The sequence below is a fragment of the Bos indicus genome, chromosome 2 (assembly GCF_029378745.1).
Source record: "Bos indicus isolate NIAB-ARS_2022 breed Sahiwal x Tharparkar chromosome 2, NIAB-ARS_B.indTharparkar_mat_pri_1.0, whole genome shotgun sequence".
NCBI lineage: Eukaryota > Metazoa > Chordata > Mammalia > Artiodactyla > Bovidae > Bos > Bos indicus.
The window spans coordinates 131,804,000-131,823,312 of NC_091761.1; the positions used below are offsets into that span (position 1 = coordinate 131,804,000).

At 50.5% G+C, this 19,313-nt stretch overlaps 1 long non-coding RNA gene across 1 annotated transcript; it reads left to right on the top strand.

Moving 5' to 3' along the window:
- The first annotated feature begins 3,104 nt into the window (after positions 1-3,104).
- Positions 3,105-18,900, top strand: LOC139178824 (uncharacterized). The gene is made up of 3 exons (XR_011563293.1): positions 3,105-3,342; positions 7,562-7,713; positions 8,922-18,900. It is a non-coding gene; the product is annotated as an uncharacterized lncRNA (long non-coding RNA).
- The last annotated feature ends 413 nt before the right edge of the window (positions 18,901-19,313 follow it).

The window sequence follows — 19,313 nt, forward strand, 5'->3', positions numbered from 1 at the left end:
ACCAGGGAGAAAGAGTCAAGAGCAGCCTTGGGGCAAGCTCCTGTTTCCCCACCAGTGGACACACACAACAGCATCTTTGAGCTGCTTTTCAGATACTGAAAGCCCGTCCACGTGGTAGAAGTTGTGGTCTGCTGCCCACAAGCACATAGACCTCAGACCAGTTAAACCTGAGGTTGACTCCTACGAACCTCACTGCCACCCCATCAGAAGACTGTCCACGAGCTGATCACACCCTCCTTTATAATAAAACTTGTCACTATCTTCCCCAAGTTGGGCCATGGTTTTGAGGGTTTTAGCCTGCTATGTCTCCCTTTTCTCGGCAAAGCAATAAAACTATCTTTTTCTACTTCACCCAAAACTCTGTCTCTGAGAAGAGGGAACAGCTTGAACAGCAGCTCAAAGATGGTGTCCGCCTCTGTTTCCCTACAGCGATTAATGGTAAAATCTTCTGTTTCTGTTTTTGGCAATGCTGCCAAGCATGTGGGATCTTAGTTCCTTGACCAGGGATGGAAACCATGTCTCCCGCAGTGGAAGCTTGGAGCCCTAACCACTGGACTGCTAGGGAATTCCTTAATGGTAAAATCTCTAAAGTGTCACGTGTGTGGCTTTGTTCTGGGGACGGCAGAAGAGGATGCTGGGGAGGGTATTCTGAGCCCTGGCCAGCTGAAGATCAAACACACCCCAAATGATTGATTGAAACAGGCGACTGTGAAAGGAAACTGTCCCAGTTTGATGAGTGCCCGTCAAGTGTGAGGTCCTGCGCTGCCTGCTGTGACAATCTACCGTCTTCACAGCCACCCCGCAAGGAAAGAAGGCTGCCCATTGTACAGATGAGGACACTGAGGCTCTGAGAGGTGAAATCAGTGGTGCCGGGTCCTTCAGTGAGCAACACAATGGCAGAACCAAGATTTGACCCAAGATTTTTATGACTCTAAATGCCATCCAGGGAGAGGAGAACAGGAGAGGAAAACAAAACATTTGGCAAAAATGCAGCTGCATTTTTCTCCTGCTCCTGGGCAGCTCAGTGGAGCTTGGGCCATTCCAAAGCAGGGCTGATTCTTCAAAGGGAGGGGCTTCCTGCTGTCCCTGGGGTGGGCTCTGGGGTGCAGAGGGTCCTCGTGCTACACCAGCTAAGGGACCCAGCACGCAAACTGCCTGCAGCCTCCACGCTCAGGGAGATCACATTCTGCTGGTTTTCCCCCACTTTGCTGTCCCCATTCCTGGCTTCTTTCCTGCTCATGTAACAAGCACAGTGGTCTCCGCCTGTCTACATTGACTCCTCTCCTCTCCCAGGCCATGCACCCGGGATTATGACTTGAAATTCCCATAAGAGTCATCACTTCCAAACTTACCTGCCTTGTTCTTGGAAACAGTCTTGTACATCCAGCTGCCCACTTAGCCTCTCCACTTGGATGTTTATTAGCCTCGTGATTCGAGGAGATCTGAAATAAAACCTCTATCCTCAACCGACCCCCAACCTGTCCCTGCCTTGGCCCTGGTCTGTGCCTCAGTTAAAGGTCTAATCAGTGGCTCAGATCACAAACCTAGAAGCGACCCTTGAAGCCTTGCTTTCCTTCATCCCCCATTCACTCACCAGGCACTGGCTCTATCTTCAAAATCTGTTTTGAATCCAGCCGTGCCTCCACATCTTCACCGCTGCGGCCCTGGTCTAAGGCACCACCGGTTCACAGCTAGACCTCTGATCAGTTCTTCTGCTTCCTCTCTGACTCCTTCTCCCAATTCTATCCTTTAAATAGTGGTCCGAGTGAGCTTTTGAAAACACAAACCACCCACTAGCTTCCGCTGCTTGGAATGGAACCCAAAGCCTTCTCCATGACTTAGGCAGCCCGCCCCGCTCTCTGGCCTCCTGCCCAGCCAGTCTCTATCACAGGCTTGTCACATCCAACACGAGAGCCATGTTCTCATCATAAAACCTTTGCCCAGGTTGTCCTCTCTCCTCGATGTCTCTTCCTGGGGGTCTTCGAACAGCATCTGCTTTGAGAGCTTGTCCTGACTGCATCTCCCCTTGACCCTCTTGTTACCCTCCTTCCCTTCAGAGGGCCTATCGCTATCTGATAGCATCTGGTATGAGCTGATTGTCCGACTGTCTAGAATGACAGATGAATGTCTATCTTGCTTCCTGGGCACCCAGCGCCTGGTACAGAGTAGAGGTTTAAAATATATATATGTGTGAAAGGGAGGCGGACGCCCCCAAAGCAGCTGCACCTATGTTCAGTCACTCATTTGCGTCTGATTCTTTGCAACCCCATGGACTGTAGCCTGCCAGCCTCCTCTATCCGTGGGATTATCCCAGTAAAGATACTCAAGTGGATTGCCTTTTCCTCCTCCAGGGGATCTTCTGGACCCAGGGGTCGAACCCACACCTCCTGTGGCTCCTGCATTGGCTGGTGGATTCTCTACCACTGAGCCACCTGGGCATCACCACCCACTCCTGCCCAAAGTACGGGTCAGGGCAAATTCTGAAGCTCCAGAAAGGACCCCAGAGTCCATAATAGATTTGTCAGTCTTGGTTACTTAACCTTAAATAACTGCCGGTTGGGGCCACCCAACCGAAATCCCTTTCTGTCCCCATTCAAGAGTGGTCAGGCTGAAGTCCACCCAAGGCAGCCCTTAACCTCGCCATCTGCCGCCACCACAGGCAGGTTTAAGGTGACCTCACAGAATTGTCTGGTGTCAGCGCACTCTACGCTTAGGTAACTAGAAAGGCCAACAGAGAGGGTTCCACGAACCAAGAAACGTGGCTCCATCATTTGATAATAACAAGGACTACATTTGACTGAGCTATCATTTCATGCCAAACACACTTTCACATGCTTTCCAGACATTTTCTCATTCAATCCTCAGAGACACAGTTTGAGGCCATTATATGAGTAGTTACCTATTGGCATGTAACAATCCACCTTAACACGGAGTGCTTTAAGGGAACAACCATTTTATTTGCTCACAATTCTGCAGGCCAGCAATTTGAACTGGACTCGGCCAGGCAGTTCATTTGCTGGTCTTGCCTGGGGTCACTCACGTGCAATCATCCAAGGGAACAAATGGGTTCAAGAGGATTGCAGTGGCCTCGCTCACATGTCTAAAGGCTGAACGGTCGACCGGGCCACGTGTCTCCAGCAGCCCAGCTTGGGCTTCTTTCAGGGGCTGGCAGAGTTCCAGGACACCAAGCCCCAGAGTGCAGCATTTTTCGAGCCTTTGCTTGAGTCACATTTGCCATTGCCAGAGGAAGTCACACAGCCAGGCCCAGAGTCAAGATGAGAGGGGACTTACACAAGGAGAGAGAATTCATCAGAGGCTACTACTGAACCATCCATCAGAGAGGTTAGTATGTTCTTATCCATGTTTTTCAGGGGAGGAGACCGAGGTTCAGAAAGGGTAAGAAACATGCTCCAGATCACACAGCTACAAAGAGGCAGGGTGGAACATAAATCCTTGGCTCACAAGCCTCAAGCTCTTTTTGCAAAAGCCAGTTAAGTCCCCACCGTGAGGATCCAAGTTCCCACCAAGGAAAATGATGTCAAGTTCATCTTCACCAGGCTCTCAGGTATACTTCTTTTATTATCGTCAGTCAGAATCAAACCAGCTTAAGTTATTTAGCCTCTGCTCCTCAGGCTACTCAGCTGTAAAATGGGTCTAGTAACAGAACTCCCTTTTCCTTCTGTTTTATTTTCTGTTCTTGCCTGGCTAGAATGTAAGCCCCTTGAGAGGTGGGGTTGTTGTTGTTGTTTGATAGGTAAGAAGCAGATTTATTTAGAAAGAAACACACTTCACAGATAGAGTTTGGCTATCTCAGAAAGCGAGAGAGGCCAGAGGGGTGGGATCTTTGTCTGTGCTCTTCACTGCTCTAACCCCAGCACCTAGAACAGTGCCTGGAATATTCAGTTCAGTTCAGTCGCTCAGTCGTGTCTGACTCTTTGTGACTGCCGTGGACTACAGCATGCCAGGCCTCCCTGTCCATCACCAACTCCTGGAGTTTACCCAAACTCATGTCCATTGAGTTGGGGATGCCATCCAACCATCTTATCCTTTGTTGTCCCCTTCTCCTCCTGCCTTCAATCCCTCCCACCATCAAGGTCTTTTCCATTGAGTCAGCTCTTTGAATCAGGTGGCCAAAGTATTGGAGTTTCAGCTTCAACATCAGTCCTTCCAATGAGTATTCAGGACTGATTTCCTTTAGAATGGACTGGATGGATCTCCTTGCAGTCCAAGGGACTCTCAAGAGTCTTCTCCAACACCACAGTTCAAAAGTATCAATTCTTTGGCACTCAGCTTTCTTTATAGGCCAACTCTCACATCAATACATGACTACTGGAAAAACCATAGCCTTGACTAGATGGACTTTTGTTGGCAAAGTAATGTCTCTGCTTTTGAATATGCTATCTAGGTTGATCATACCTTTTCTTCTAAGGAGCAAGTGTCTTTTAATTTCACGACTTCAGTCATCACCTGCAGTGATCTTGGAGCCCAAAAACGTAAAGTCAGCCACTGATTCCACTGTTTCCCCATCTATTTGCCATGAAGTGATGGGACCAGATGCCATGATCTTCGTTTTCTGAATGTTGAGCTTTAAGCCAACTTTTTCACTCTCCTCTTTCACTTTCATCAAGAGGCTCTTTAGTTCTTCTTTGCTTTCTGCCATAAGGGTGGTGTCATCTGCATGTCTGAAGTTGTTGATATTTCTACCAGCAATCTTGATTCCAGCTTGTGCTTCTTCCAGCCCAGCGTTTCTCATGATGTACTCTGCATAGAAGTTAAATAAGCAGGGTGACAATATACAGCCTTGACGTACTCCTTTTCCTATTTGGAACCAGTCTGTTGTTCCATGTCCAGTTCTAACTGTCGCTTCCTGACCAGCACACAGGTTTCTCAAGAGGCACGTCAGGTGGTGTGGTATTCCCATCTCTTTCAGAATTTTCCACAGTTTGTGGTGATCCATGCAGTCAAAGGCTTTGGCATAGTCAATAAAGCAGAAATAGATGTTTTTCTGGAAATCTCTTGCTTTTTTGATAATCCAGTGGATGTTGGCAATTTGATCTCTGGTTCCTCTGTCTTTTCTAAAACGAGCTTGAACATCTGGAAGTTTGTGGTTCATGTATTGTGAAGCCTGGCTTGGAGAATTTTGAGTATTACTTTGCTAGTGTGTGAGATGAGTGCAGTTGTGTGGTAGTCTGAGCATTCTTTGGCATTGCCTTTCTTTGGGATTGGAATGAAAACTGACCTTTTCCAGTCCTGTGGCCACTGCTGAATTTCCCAAATTTGCTGGCAATACTTTAGGAAGCATCACTACAAACAAAGCTAGTGGAGGTGATGGAATTCCAGTTGAGCTATTTCAAATCCTGAAAGATGATGCTGTGAAAGTGCTGCAGTTAATATTCCCATCTCACATGCTAGTAAAGTAATGCTCAAAATTCTCCAAGCCAGGCTTCAGCAATACGTGAACCGTGAACTTCCTGATGTTCAAGCTGGTTTTAGAAAAGGCAGAGGAACCAGAGATCAAATTACCAACATCTGCTGGATCATGGGAAAAGCAAGAGAGTTCCAGAAAAACATCTATTTCTGTTTTATTGACCATGCCAAAGGCTTTGACTGTGTGGATCACAATCAACTGTGGAAAATTCTGAAAGAGAGGGGAATACCAGACCATCTGACCTGTTTCTTGAGAAATCTGTATGCAGGTCAGGAAGCAACAGTTAGAACTGGACATGGAACAACAGACTGGTTCCAAATAGGAAAAGGAGTACGTCAAGGCTGTATATTGTCACCCTGCTTATTTAACTTCTATGCAGAGTACATCATGAGAAACGCTGGGCTGGAAGAAGCACAAGCTGGAATCAAGATTGCCAGGAGAAATGTTAATAACCTCAGATATGCAGATGAAACCACCCTTATGGCAGAAAGTGAAGAGGAACTCAAAAGCCTCTTGATGAAAGTGAAAGAGGAGAGTGAAAAAGTTGGCTTAAAGCTCAACATTCAGAAAACGAAGATCATGGCATCTGGTCCCATCACTGCATGGGAAATAGGTGGGGAAACAGTGGAAACCGCGTCAGACTTTATTTTTTTGGGCTCCAAAATCACTGCAGATGGTGATTGCAGCCATGAAATTAAAAGACGCTTACTCCTTGGAAGGAAAGTTATGACCAACCTAGATAGCATATTCAAAAGCAGAGACATTACTTTGCCAACAAAGGTCCATCTAGTCAATGCTATGGTTTTTCCTGTGGTCATGTATGGATGTGAGAGTTGGACTGTGAAGAAGGCTGAGTGCCGAAGAATTGATGCTTTTGAACTGTGGTGTTGGAGAAGACTCTTGAGAGTCCCTTGGACTGCAAGGAGATCCAACCAGTCCATTCTGAAGGAGATCAGCCCTGGGATTTCTTTGGAAGGAATGATGCTAAAGCTGAAACTCCAGTACTTTGGCCACCTCATGCGAAGAGTTGACTCATTGGAAAAGACTCTGATGCTGGGAGGGATTGGGGGCAGGAGGAGAAGGGGACTACAGAGGATGAGATGGCTGGATGGCATCACTGACTCGATGGATGTGAGTCTGAGTGAACTCCGGGAGTTGGTGATGGACAGGGAGGCCTGGCATGCTGCGATTCATGGGGTCACAAAGAGTCGGACACGACTGAGCGACTGAACTGAACTGAACTGAAGTTGCTTCAGTCATGTCTGACTCTTTGTGACCCCATGTACTGTAGCCCACCAGGCTCTTCTGTCCATGGGGATTCTTTAAGCAAGAATACTGGAGTGAGTTGCCATGGCCTCTTCCAGGGGATCTTCCAGGCCTGGGGGTCGAACTGGCATTTCTTATGTTTCCTACATTGGCGGGTGGGTTCTTTACCACTGGCACCACCCAGGAAGCCCTGGAATATAGTAGCTTCCCAATAAATCTTTGTTGAGCGAATAAGTGGATGGATGGATGAATGGGGGATTCAAAGAAGGATAGGTAGGAGAATATGAGGAAAGAATAGAACCATGGCTTTAAGAAAGCTTAAAAAAGTAAGACCAAAAAGCCACTGTATTCGCTTCTCTGCCTGGAAGCTTTTGCAAACCGTCTCCTTGGTCTTTAAGCCCTGCGGAGAAGCCCCTCATGGAAAGGCTAAGCAGGTGAGGCAGGAGCTTGCCTCTCTTCCGGACTGCCCAGGTTTGTGGCTCTGCCCTCTGCAGTGCTCAGTGGGCTCTGCATTCAGCTGGCAGATGGGGAAAGCAGAAACAGGGCTTGCTCAGGGCAGGAATGGTAAAGAGGCTCTCGTGCCACTGGCTAGAACACAGTCACATGGCTGCACCCAGCAGCAAGGGGAGCTGGGAAAGGTGCAGCCCCGTCCCTGCAGGGAGAGGGGACGGTTTTGGGGAGCATCTTGCCAGTCTGCCAGGACAACGTCCAGCCCAGAGATTTTATAACCTTGGAATTTTCCATTTCACGGCACCCATTTTCCTTATACCACCCTACTTTTTTTTGTCCATACAAATATCTCCTTCTAACAGAGATTTATTCATTTCCTGTTTCTTATTTCTTGTTGGCCTCTCCTCACTGGCACAGAGCTTTGGCGTTCTGTTCACCACTGTCTCCTTGGGATCCTGGATGGGGCCTGGCCTGCAGAAGGCACTTGACATTTATCAGAAGAACACTGAATGATGTGGGTCCTTGGCTTGCAGCCTGGTGGTGAGAGCATGGTCAGCCCTAGACTGATGGTCAGTTTCTGCCTACTGGGAAGCCTGTGCTGGGGGGTGGGGAGTGGCCAGGCCTGGCTGGGAAAGGGCGCTGTGAGTGAACTTTGCCAGGGTCATGGCAGGTGACCTGTGCGGGCCAGTGGCCCTGTTCCCCGACACGGTCCACACCCAGGATGCCGGACCCTTGAGTCCATTCAGGTCAAGAGGCTTACTGCTCTGAAGAAGAGGCCGTGGGGCTGAGTCACTTGTCATGCTGTCCTCATGCACAGGGCGGTCTGTACCAGTCCGTTTCCCCAGCCAGAACCTGATTTTTAGAAAATCAAATTTCCCTATTTATTTCTCTTTGGCTTTTCTCTCGTCGCTGTGAGTGGGGTCGCTCTCGAGTTTCCATGTGTGGGCTTCTCATTGTGGGGGCTGCCTTTGCTGTGGAGCACAGGCTCCAGGGACGTGGGCTCAGGGCTTAGCTGAGATCCCCCTCGGCACGTCGGATCTTCCCAGACCAAAGATCGGACCCCTGTCTCTTGTATTTGCAGGTGGATTCTTTAGCACTGAGCCACCAGGGAAGATTTGACTTTTTTTTTTAATTAAAAAAATGTATTTTACTTTAAATTCTGAATTTTTTTGACCGTGTCGCACGGCTTGTGGGATGTTAGGTCCCCGACCAGGGATTAAGCCTGCACCCTCTGCAGTGAAATTGCGGTGTCTTCACCACTGGACAGCCAGGGAATTCGCTAGAGCCTGATTTTTAAAAATGCAAACCACAAAAGGGAGCCCGGTTCTTCTTCTCCAATTATGAGGGACAAACATGTCCCTCGGGTGGTAACTTCAGGCCACCCGGGCGATAGAGCCGTCCAGCTTTGGGAGCCTTCCTGTGCCTCATTTTTGAGAGGAAGACACAAAGCCCAGAGAGGTGAAGAGACATGGCCAAGGTTGCCCAGTGTTCTGGGGACTGAGGACTCCCAGAGGCCAAGGTGTCCAGTTCCCCCTTCTGACCTTCCCCCTTCCCTGGGGACAGCACCAGGAATGTCCGTGAGCAGGAGAATGGGGAGCCAGGGCACAGGAGACAAAAAGAGGTGGCTTGGGAAGGGGCCACTCTGAGCTCTAGTTGGAAGCATGTGGTGGGGTCAGTGACCAAGCAGAGAGGAGGGTGGAGGAAGCAGAAAGGGGCTCTGGTCCTGGCTTTGGAAGTGGAGAAGTCATCCAGATCTGTCACCTTTTAATCCTTGCAGGATTGAAGAAAGGCAATGCCAAAGAATGCTCAAACTACTGCACAGTTGCACTCATCTCACACGCTAGTAAAGTAATGCTCAAAATTCTCCAAGCCAGGCTTCAACAATATGTGAACCATATTCAGATGTTCCAGCTGGTTTTAGAAAAAGCAGAGGAACCAGAGATCAAAATGCCAACATCCGCTGGATCATTGAAAAAGCAAAAGAGTTCCAGAAAAACATCTACTTCTGTTTTATTGACTCTGCCAAAGCCTTTGACTGTGTGGATCACCACAAACTGTGGAAAATTCTGAAAGAGATGGGAACACCACACCACCTGACCTGCCTCTTGGGAAATCTGTATGCAGGTCAAGAAGCAACTGTTAGAACTGGACATGGAACAACAGACTGGTTCCAAATAGGGAAAGGAATATGTCAAGGCTGTATACTGTCACCTTGCTTATTTAACTTATATGCAGAGTACATCATGAGAAACGCTGGGCTGGATAAAGCACAAGCTAGAATCAAGATTGTTGGGAGAAATATCAATAACCTCAGATATACAGATGATACTACCCTATGGCAGAAAGCAAAGAAGAACTAAAGAGCCTCTTAATGAAAGTGAAAGAGGAGAGTGAAAAAGTTGGCTTAAACTCAACATTCAGAAAACAAAGATCATGGCATCTGGTCCCATCACTTCCTGGCAAATAGATGGGGAAACAGTGGAAACAGTGACAGGCTTTATTTTTGGGGGCTCCAAAATCACTGCAGATGGTGACTGCAGCCATGAGGTTGAAATAAGCTTACTCCTTGGAAGAAAAGTTATGATCAAAGTAGACAGCATATTCAAAAGCAGAGACATTACTTTGCCAACAAAAGTCCGTCTAGTCAAGGCTATGGTTTTTCCAGTGGTCATGTATGGATGTGAGAGTTGGACTGTAAAGAAAGTTGAACCCTGAAGAATTGATGCTTTTGAACTGTGGTGTTGGAGAAGACTCTTGAGAGTCCCTTGGACTGCAAGGAGAGCCAACCAGTCCATCCTAAGGGAGATCATTCCTGGGTGTTCATTGGCAGGGCTGATGTTGAAGCTGAAACTCCAATCCTTTGACCACCTCATGCGAAGAGCTGACTCATTTGAAAAGATCCTGATGCTGGAAAAGATTGAAGGCAGGAGGAGAAGGGGACAATAGAGGATGAAGTGGTTGGATGGCATCACCGACTCTATGGACATAAGTTTGAGCAAGTTCCAGGAGTTGGTAATGGACAGGGAGGCCTGGCATGCTACAGTCCCTGGGGTTGCAAAGAGTCGGACATGACTGAGCGACTGAACTGAATGAACTGAATCCTTATAGGATCACTGTGCCCTTCCTCATGGCAGCTGGCAGCCAGCACTCTCTCCATGAGCCAGGGCCCGTAGCCTCTGCAACCCCAATGTAGCCCAGACACCTCTGGGTGCAGTGGGAGCATCTCTGCACAAGCCACCAGGAGACTTGGGCTCCATCAATTCAAATCGTTACGAATCAACAGCCACGTGCCAGGCGTTGTCCTCTGCAGGCAAGTTCTCTGCCTCATGGGCTTCTATTCTAATAGGAGACTGTTAATGAGCAGACAAATACACGCATGCCCGAGGTCTTTACAGATGATGACAACAAGCAGGATAATGGGATACACGATGGCTGAACAGGTTGGTTAGTTGTGGGGAGGGTGGGAACAAGGAGGGCCTCCCTGAAGAAGGCATGGTGGAGCTGAGATCTATGTGTGAGAAGGCGGCAGCCAAGCAAACATCTGAGGGAAGTGTGGTCCCTCCCTGGGCAGTGGCAAGTGCAAAGGCCCTGAGGCAGAAATGAGCTTGTGTTTGGGCAAATTTGCCTGGAGAGAAGGGCAAGAGGAAGAGTATAAAAAGAGGCCCTGTCACTTTGTCATTATCTCTAAGGGATTTGAGTACATCTTATCTCCTTATTCAACCCCTCAATTTTAGGCATCTATAGCTTTGTGGTTCAGTGGTAAAGAATCCGCCTGCCAATTCAGGAGACGCGGGTTTGATCCCTGGGACGGGAAGATCCCCTGGAGAAGGAAATGGAACGCACTTCAGTATTCTTGCCTGGGAAATCCCATGGAGAGATGGCCTGGTGGGCTATAGTCCATGGGGGTCACAAAGAGTAGGACACGACTTAGAGTGTCCACCAACAAGCTTAAACAAACCTTTCTTGGCCCTATTTCAAATTTTCATTTTAATGGATTTTGTACAGAAGACAGGATATTATTGGTTTGGGAGTCAGAAGACCTAAATTGTGCCCCAGATTTTTCAGTAGTGAGCGGTGTGACTTGGGACAAATCCCCTTTCTCATCTTTAAACCAGGAGATAGGACCACAAGGTCTAAAGGCCTTTCTGGCTGAGAGAGCCCAGCTCCGGGAATCCATGTTAACTCTCCTTGATCCTGTTTTCAGCCCACTTATGGATCTTCTCAGCACACATCTGCTCCTTCATCCAGGATCTGCACACGGCAGACATATATTAGATGTTTTTTGAAAACAGGAGACAACTTGCACAGACATTAGCAGGGAATGGTCAGATACATCGTGCAGCTATTAAAAGACGAATGAGTTAAGCCAAGAGCCACTGAGCTGGAGGGAGGCGCGTGATGTAAGTGATAAAGCAGGACGTGTTAGAGAAAGACTCTGTTTTTGTGAAAACCAAACAACAAAGATCTCTGTATGTACATATGTGGGTTTGTTTGTGCTCACAAGTCAGGAGAGAGGTGGGAGAGAATAAGCTGCAGTCTGTAACATCAGTTATCTAGTGTGTGTGTGTGATCACACTTTCCCTAAAGACCGCAGCACACCTCCCAGGACCCAGCCCATCATCTGAGCCTGTGTATCACTGCGATTCTGCCCAAGGGGCGCTGTGATGCCAATCTCTGAGCTTATGTCCTTTGGAGACTGAGGCAGGTAGGGAAGGACAGGTGTGGGCGGTATCCACTTGGACCTTGGAATGTCCCTCTCCCCTCCTGGCATCTGGGCCTCTATTTCAAAGGCTGCTGATCACTCACAATCTGAGGCTGGTTTTGGTGCCCGGAGATGCACGGGAGCTGCCCAGGGCCTGTGGGATCTGAGAGCACAGGTGTGATGATACCACGAGAAGCGGATGCCTCCAGCCCGCTCTTTCCTGCTCCTTCCTGCCCCTGCTTTAGGGCTTCAGAGGCAGCTTGGGCTGTAAGGGTCTTCTGGGGCCTCCCCGGCCACCCCTCTGGTTGCAGACTGATTGAAACCAGCCATCCCTCAAGGCTTCCCTGGGGGGAGGTGCATGCGTAGCTTATTGTCTGGGCTCCAGAAGCTGCTTCCAGGTCACGGCACTCTCTCCTTCAGGGAACCCCTGCAGATGTCTACTTTGGATCTGCTTTGCTGCGGTCTGTGTCCACCTCCTTGGCTGTGGGCTTCTCTCCCCACATAGGAGCCCTTCAGCCTGGATGTTGCGGAGTGGCCTCCCTCCAACTTGCTCGTCCTGGTGTCAGGAAGGAAGCACCCTGCCACTTGTGGGGCGCTTGATGCTTTTCAAAGCCCTCTCATGCCGCATCCCACTGGAATGGCCCCTGACAATAGTCGTCTGTGGCAGGAATGGCTGGGAGTGTTGCCTCTGTGTTACAGAGAAAATGGGGGTGCAGAGCAGTCAAGTGACTTGTCTGTGTCCCACAATGAGTAACAGGCGTTTCCAGGCCTTTGACTCCAAAGATCAACCTACTGAGACCTCACACTATCGTCAGAGATGCCCCCTCCTCGGTGGTCCAGTGGTTAAGGCTCCAAGCTTCCACTGCAGGGAATGCAGGTTCGATCCCTGGTAGGGCGACTAAGATCTCACAATCTCACAAACCGCACAGTGTGGCCAAAAAAATAGGAAAGGAACTTCCACCATTGAAAGTCCCCTGAGAGACTGGCTTAATCAGCCACACTTTCATCTGATGAGCCGACTCCCCAGTCTCAAGAGAGCGGCCCAGGGTTTGTTCGTGATCTGGGGGTGACCGTCCTGGGCTGTACCGATCAGCCTTGAGCTCTAGCGTTTGAACGAAGGCCAGAGACTGGTGAGATTGAGTGCAGTGGCACGTGGAGTCAGGGTCAGACAGGGAAGGAGGCTACTCGGGGAGAGGGGCCTGGGAGGTGCACGCGGGGCAGTCCGGATGGACGACCTGGTGACCTGAGAGGGAAAGAGCCAGGAATGTTTGGATCCGGAGAGCCGGCTGGATGTCGCACAGTCGGGCATCATGGCAGACGCTGCAGCTCTTCAGCAATCCCCCGTTTCCAGAGCTGCTGACCTGACGAGAACAGAGAACAGCTGTCAGGGCCAGAGCCATCTCAGATGCAACAGCTGAAGGCCCAGCTCACGCTGGCTTAGGCAAAAAGTAGACCTCACTGGCTCCAGGCTCGTTGGGAAAGACCCTGATGATGGGAAAGACTGAAGGCAAAAGGAGAAGGGGGCGACAGAGGATGAGGTGGCTTGATAGCATCAGTGACTCAATGGACACGAATCTGAGCACACTCCCAGAGACAGTGAAAGACAGGAGCTGTGAGTGCTGTAGTCCACGGGGTCGCAAAGACTCGGACACGACTTGATGACTGAATAACATTGACAACAATTGGCTCAAGGCACTGATATTCCAGGGGCAGACCTGGGCGGGCCTGGTGAGATCCAGGGCCTCAAACAAATGCCGTGGGGCTTGTGGCCCACTCTGCTTTTCCCTGCTGGCCTCTCTGCCTCTCTCTCTCTCCTCATGGTGGCAAGATAGCTGCCAGCACCACCAGACATTCTCCCTACCTCTCAGCAACTCCAGCAGAAAGTGAGCATTTCTCTTCCCACGAGTTTCCCACCGAAGTCCCAGGACGAAGTTCTAGTGGCTCTGACCATGTCATATGCTCATCCCAGAACCAATCTCTGGGGCTAAGGATACGGGACATTCTGATGGGTCAGGCCTGGATCACACATCCTTCTCTGGAGCCCACGTGTGTGAAGTCAAACTCCACCTGAATCCCAGGGACCAGAAGCAGAGAATGATGGTTTTACCAGAAGCATCAGGGCAGTGGGTCTCAAGAGCATGTTAGTCCAGGTAAGCCACGTGCTGCAGTAAACACTCCAACGTGCCGGCAGCTAACACAATACAATTTCATTTCTTGCTCCCATTGGTGTCAGGGCTAGGGCTCTACTTTTTATGCTCATCCAGGGACCCAGGCTGGTGGAGGCTCTGTCATCATCAACACTTAGCTTCCAAGGACAGCCTGGGTTGATGATATCCAACAGGTTGGCAGGAGAATAAAGCAAAGATTACATTTTGTTTGGTCCAGGCCCCAGGAGAGGTGCTCATCTATTGTACTGGCCACAGCTTAGTCACATAACCACATCTCAGTGCCAGGGAGAAAGGGGAGGCAGTCTGTACCTTAAAAGAGGCGTGAGTGAATCCTGGGCAGGCAAAAACAAGACCCACCTGTGCTTTCTGGCACAGTCCAAGTCCTTCAGCCTTTGTCCCCAGCATGCAGCAGGACCAGCCCAATCTTCCCGGCTGAGGTCTCCTTTATGACGGCTGGATCCACCTGCCCCCTTCATCCCTCGCCTACCCAACCTCCTTTGCGCTCTTAATTTGCGTGGTGAGGAGGCTTTCTTATCCTGGATCAGCTGCCAAGCCCATAGATTCTCTGCGGACAGGCGGGCAGTAGAACAAAGGGACAGAGAGAACGGTTTTGATCCAGAGACTCCTCAGATCCACGTGTCGGCCCCTCAATCCTTTTCAGCTACCTTTACTGGTCCCTAAGCCAGCAGCACCGTCCTCTGCTCCATGCTTGCGGGCGTGCGAACTCACTTCAGTCGTGTCTGACTCTTTGTGACCCTGTGGACTGTATAACCCGCCGTGGGGTTCTCCAGGCAAGAATACTGGAGTGGGTTGCTGTGCTTTCCTCCAGGGGATCTTTCTGACCCAGGGCTCGAACCTGTGTCTCTTATTGTCTCTGCATTGGTAGGTGGGCTCTTTACCACTAGCTGCCCCCTGGGAAGCTCTCCTCTGCCCCACAGCCCATAGCTAAGGGCAGATAGGAGCTGGAGGGAAGTTGACCCATCACCACAAAGGACTGGCTTCCCAGCTTTCTTAAGACTTTAACTGGGAAGACTATGTGCCAACACTGCCCCTGGCAGCAGCTAATCATTCATTCTTTCGTTCTTTGACCTCTGACGTGCTCACTTGCGCCTGGCATTGTGCCGGGTGCTCAGGCGAGAAGCAGATGCAAAAGCATAAGACATTAGATCTAATCTAATGTTAAGGCAGTCATGCTCATGAGGCTGAACAACTGGAGATGAAAATAAGACAAGCTGAAGCTGCATCTTCTACCTTGCTTTAGAGATGATGCCACCCCAGGGCACAAACAAGCGGCATATTTAGGGCTTCAGGGACCTGATCTCCTCATCCCAGGGCTGTCAGTAAGGAGAGCGTCAGTTAAAAATGATAACAGTCAACACAAGAGCAGTAGTTACAACCTTTTGTGTGCATTGGGCACTGCGCTAAATTATTCAAATGTGCAAAGCTTTCATTCTCCCAACAACTGTATAAAATCTAGAACTCACCCACCCCTGTTTTTGCAGATGGAAAATCAAGGCACCAAAAGCTTTCAGAAACCTGCTCCAGGTTATAAAGCCATCATCAAGTGGCAGCTCTGGGACCGGCAGTCAGGTCCATCCTGTGCCCAAGCCCGGTCTGACCGCCTGTGTTAAATTAGAGACGGCATCTGTCTGGATGATCTTCCGGCTGCCCAGACTGCAAACCTGGAGGGTGGCTGGTGTCTGCCAGGAGCCGCTCTGTATTGTGAGTGGCAGCCCTCTGCCGGGGCTGGACTAGACCCGAGATGAGAAGACCCCAACTTGGGGCTTTGGAGCTCCGAGCGGACCCCAGGGACGGGCTGCAGTCTCTTCCACTGGCCTCATCTCTTGGGCCACAGTTTTCCTCCCCAAGAATAGCCATCCCTCTGAGCAGGGCATCTGAGGATAGCTCCCCTTCAGCCTCCCCAGGCAGAAGCCTGGCAGAAGGAACGCTCCTCCACCCACTTGGTTTCCTATCCCGTGATGGCTCTTCCGTCTGGCTAGTTCATTCACATATTTATTCAACAAGTTAATATTGAGCCTCACTCTCTGCTCTGTGGTGATCAAGGTATTGAAGTTCAGTTCAGTTCAGTCGCTCAGTCGTGTCTGACTCTTTGAGACCCCATGGACTGCAGCAAGGCAGGCCTCCCTGTCCATCACCAACTCCCGGAGTTCACCCAAACTCATGTCCATTGAGTCGGTGATGCCATCCAGCCATCTCATCCTCTGGCATCCCCTTCTCCTCCTGCCCCCAATACCTCCCAGCATCAGAGTCTTCTCCAATGAGTCAACTCTTCGCATGAGGTGGCCAAAGTACTGGAGTTTCAGCTTTAGCATCATTCCTTCCAAAGAAATCCCAGGGCTGATCTCCTTCAGAATGGACTGGTTGGATCTCCTTGCAGTCCAAGGGGCTCTCAAGAGTCTTCTCCAACACCACAGTTCAAAAGCATCAATTCTTCAGGGTTCAACTTTCTTTACAGTCCAACTCTCACATCCATACATGACCACTGGAAAAACCATAGCCTTGACTAGATGGATCTTTGTTGGCAAAGTAACGTCTCTGCTTTTCAATATGCTGTCTGGGTTGGTCATAACTTTCCTGCCAAGGAGTACTGAAGGGGGCGGAGAAACGAATACAAATCTAGGAAGCAGTATGAGACGTGAGACGCTTCCATACAAACAGGAGCCCGAGGTGTTACCTGATGAGGACGACGAGAACAGCACAGGCCCCGTTCCGCGTGAGGCCGAGAGGAGAGGTGGCCCTGGATCTGGCAGGAGTGGAGCAGGGCTGCGCATTAGGAAAAGTTCTGAGGAGGTGGGATTGGGCCTGTGAGAGGGTAGGACTGAACACATGCAGCCAAAGGAAAGGACATTCGAGGTGGTGAGAATGGCAGGCCCGGGCCTGGACGCTGGTGCACACGGCGAGGTCTGGGGACCTGGGAGCACGTCCATGTAAGAAGGGGAGGAACAGGAGTCAGGACAGCATGGGTGGCTGGAGCTGTGAGCTGGGCCCAGTCACTCCAGTCATGGCCCAGCCCCTCCCGAGTGGGGTCAGGAGAGCAGGAGGTAAGGCCCCAGAGGTCCCGGGAAGAGGCTGGGCCCTCTGGGACATGCTGCCTGAGTTGTCCCTGGCTGCGTGTTGTTTCTGGAAAGCCCTCTGTAGCCATGTTCACATCCCAGCATCACTTCTCAGGCCCAGGTGGTTAAGACTCCATGCTTCCAGTGCAGCAGACACAGGTTCCATCCCTGGTTGAGGAACTAAGATCCCGCATGCTGTGTGGTATGGCCAACCTCCACCCCCACCCCCCAAAAAAGAAAAATCTGTAGGGTTCCATGAACTTGGGCAAACTCTGGGAGATGGTGAGAGACAGGGAAGCCTGACGTGCTACAGTCCACGGGGCAGCAAAGAGTCGGACGTGATGTGGCAACGTAGGCTCCCATTATTCAACTGGAACCCCATAAACCCCAAAGGGAAAACAGAGAACACGTTCCAGTTACAGCAGGTTGGGGCGCCCTCCCCATTCCATCTCCCCATCACTCCCCACAGCAGCTTCTGGGGCACACCTGGGAAACCCAGAACTCACAGAATGCTCCCGTTTTTATTTTACAGGTGGGGAAAAAGATGCCGGAAACGAGACACAGGGGCGCTGGGTGGCTTGCTCAATGGCTCAGGGATCTTCTTGAGCTTGCGTCTAAGCTCAGGGGATAAAGGCAGTCAGTGCAGAGAAGGAGGGGGTGTTTCCCAGGCTGGATCTCCCTCCCTTGGGAGCAATGGGGCCTGGGGCCTGGGGGGCTAGAGCTGCCCCCAACACCCCCTCTGTGGGCTGGTGGCCATTGACACTGTACCGGCCAGCTTGTAGCTTATCTCATCCTTAAATAGGAGAGGGAAGGTGGACCAGGGCCTTCCTCCGTCACACACAACGAGAATGGAGGTGTGGGAGCTCCCTGGTGGTCTATGGTTAGGATTCGTGCTTTCACTGCCCTGGCCCGGGTTCAATCCCTGGTTGAGGGGAGCTGAGAAGTCACAAGACATGCAGTGTGGCAAAGAGAGAGAGAGAAATAAAAACAGCTTATAATCACCATTGCCAGGGATGAGTGGAGTAGGGGTCGGGGGATGGGACTAAAAATCCTAACCTAAACAGAAGGATCCTATGGTGAAATAGGAAAAGATCCTAATGCTGGGACAGATTAAGGGCAGGAGGAGAAGGGGAGACAGGGAATGAGACGGTTGGATGGCATCACCCACTCAACAGACGTGAAGAGGAGCAGACTCCGGGAGACGGTGAAGGACAGGGAGGCCTGGCGTGCTGGGGGGCCTTGGGGTCTCAGAGACTCAGACACGACTTAGTGACTGAACAGCAGCAAACGGGTACAATGGCGCTTCTTCACATGGGCATTCTCTTATTTGCCAAAGCTTTTCCACAGACGTGATTCTGTTTCATTCTTACAATCAGACTGTGAAGTAGGAATCAGCCCCCTCCCGCTTTAGCATCGATAAAGGCGGGGCCCAGAGAGGCTGAATGAGTTACCCAGCATCACACAGCTGGAAGGAGGCAAAGACGGTCCTTTCAGTCTGGTCCTGTAACTCCAGATCTAGAGAACAGAGCATGAGCGAGGGAAGGAAGGCAGTCGTGTGTGTGTGTGTGTGTGTGTGTCTGTCTGTCTATATTTTGGGAGGCTGCCAGCGACAAAAGGAGGAGCAGAGGCTAAGGTTGGGAGCCTGCTTGTGAATTATTACCTTGCAACTGTTCCTTTAATTATGTGCATTTCACTTGAGAATGTACGGGGGAGGGACTCCGGACTGCTAGGACCTAGCTCAGTGTCTGTCCCAAGGCAGGCGTTCAGTAAATTTCTGCTGCACACATCTGATTAAAGAGGGTGTGCTTGCGACCTTGTTTCTGGGTGAGATTGCCTCCAACACCAGAGGCTGCCTTGCAGCCCATCCTCCGCTCCCTCATCTTTCCTTTTTCTCCTTATGGGGAGAAACCCCAGCAAATCCTCAGCTGTGGATAAGAGGGAAGCAATGAACATGCAGTGAGTGGCAGCGGGCCCCTGTCTCTCCCCAAACATGTGATGAAGTCAAGCCCAGATTGCCCCTTCAAAGTCCCCTGACCCTGCCTGCGCCCCGCCAAGCTGAAGTGACAGGGGTGCCCTCTGTTCCAGCAGCAGCGGGACACAGTACTGTCCTGACGGCGGGTGACTGCAGAGGCCGCTTGTCTCGGCTCTGGACAAGCCTGGGATCAGTGCCCAGCTCAGCACAGAAATAAAGAAGATATCCAAGCTCAGGACTCAGGCTGTCCTAA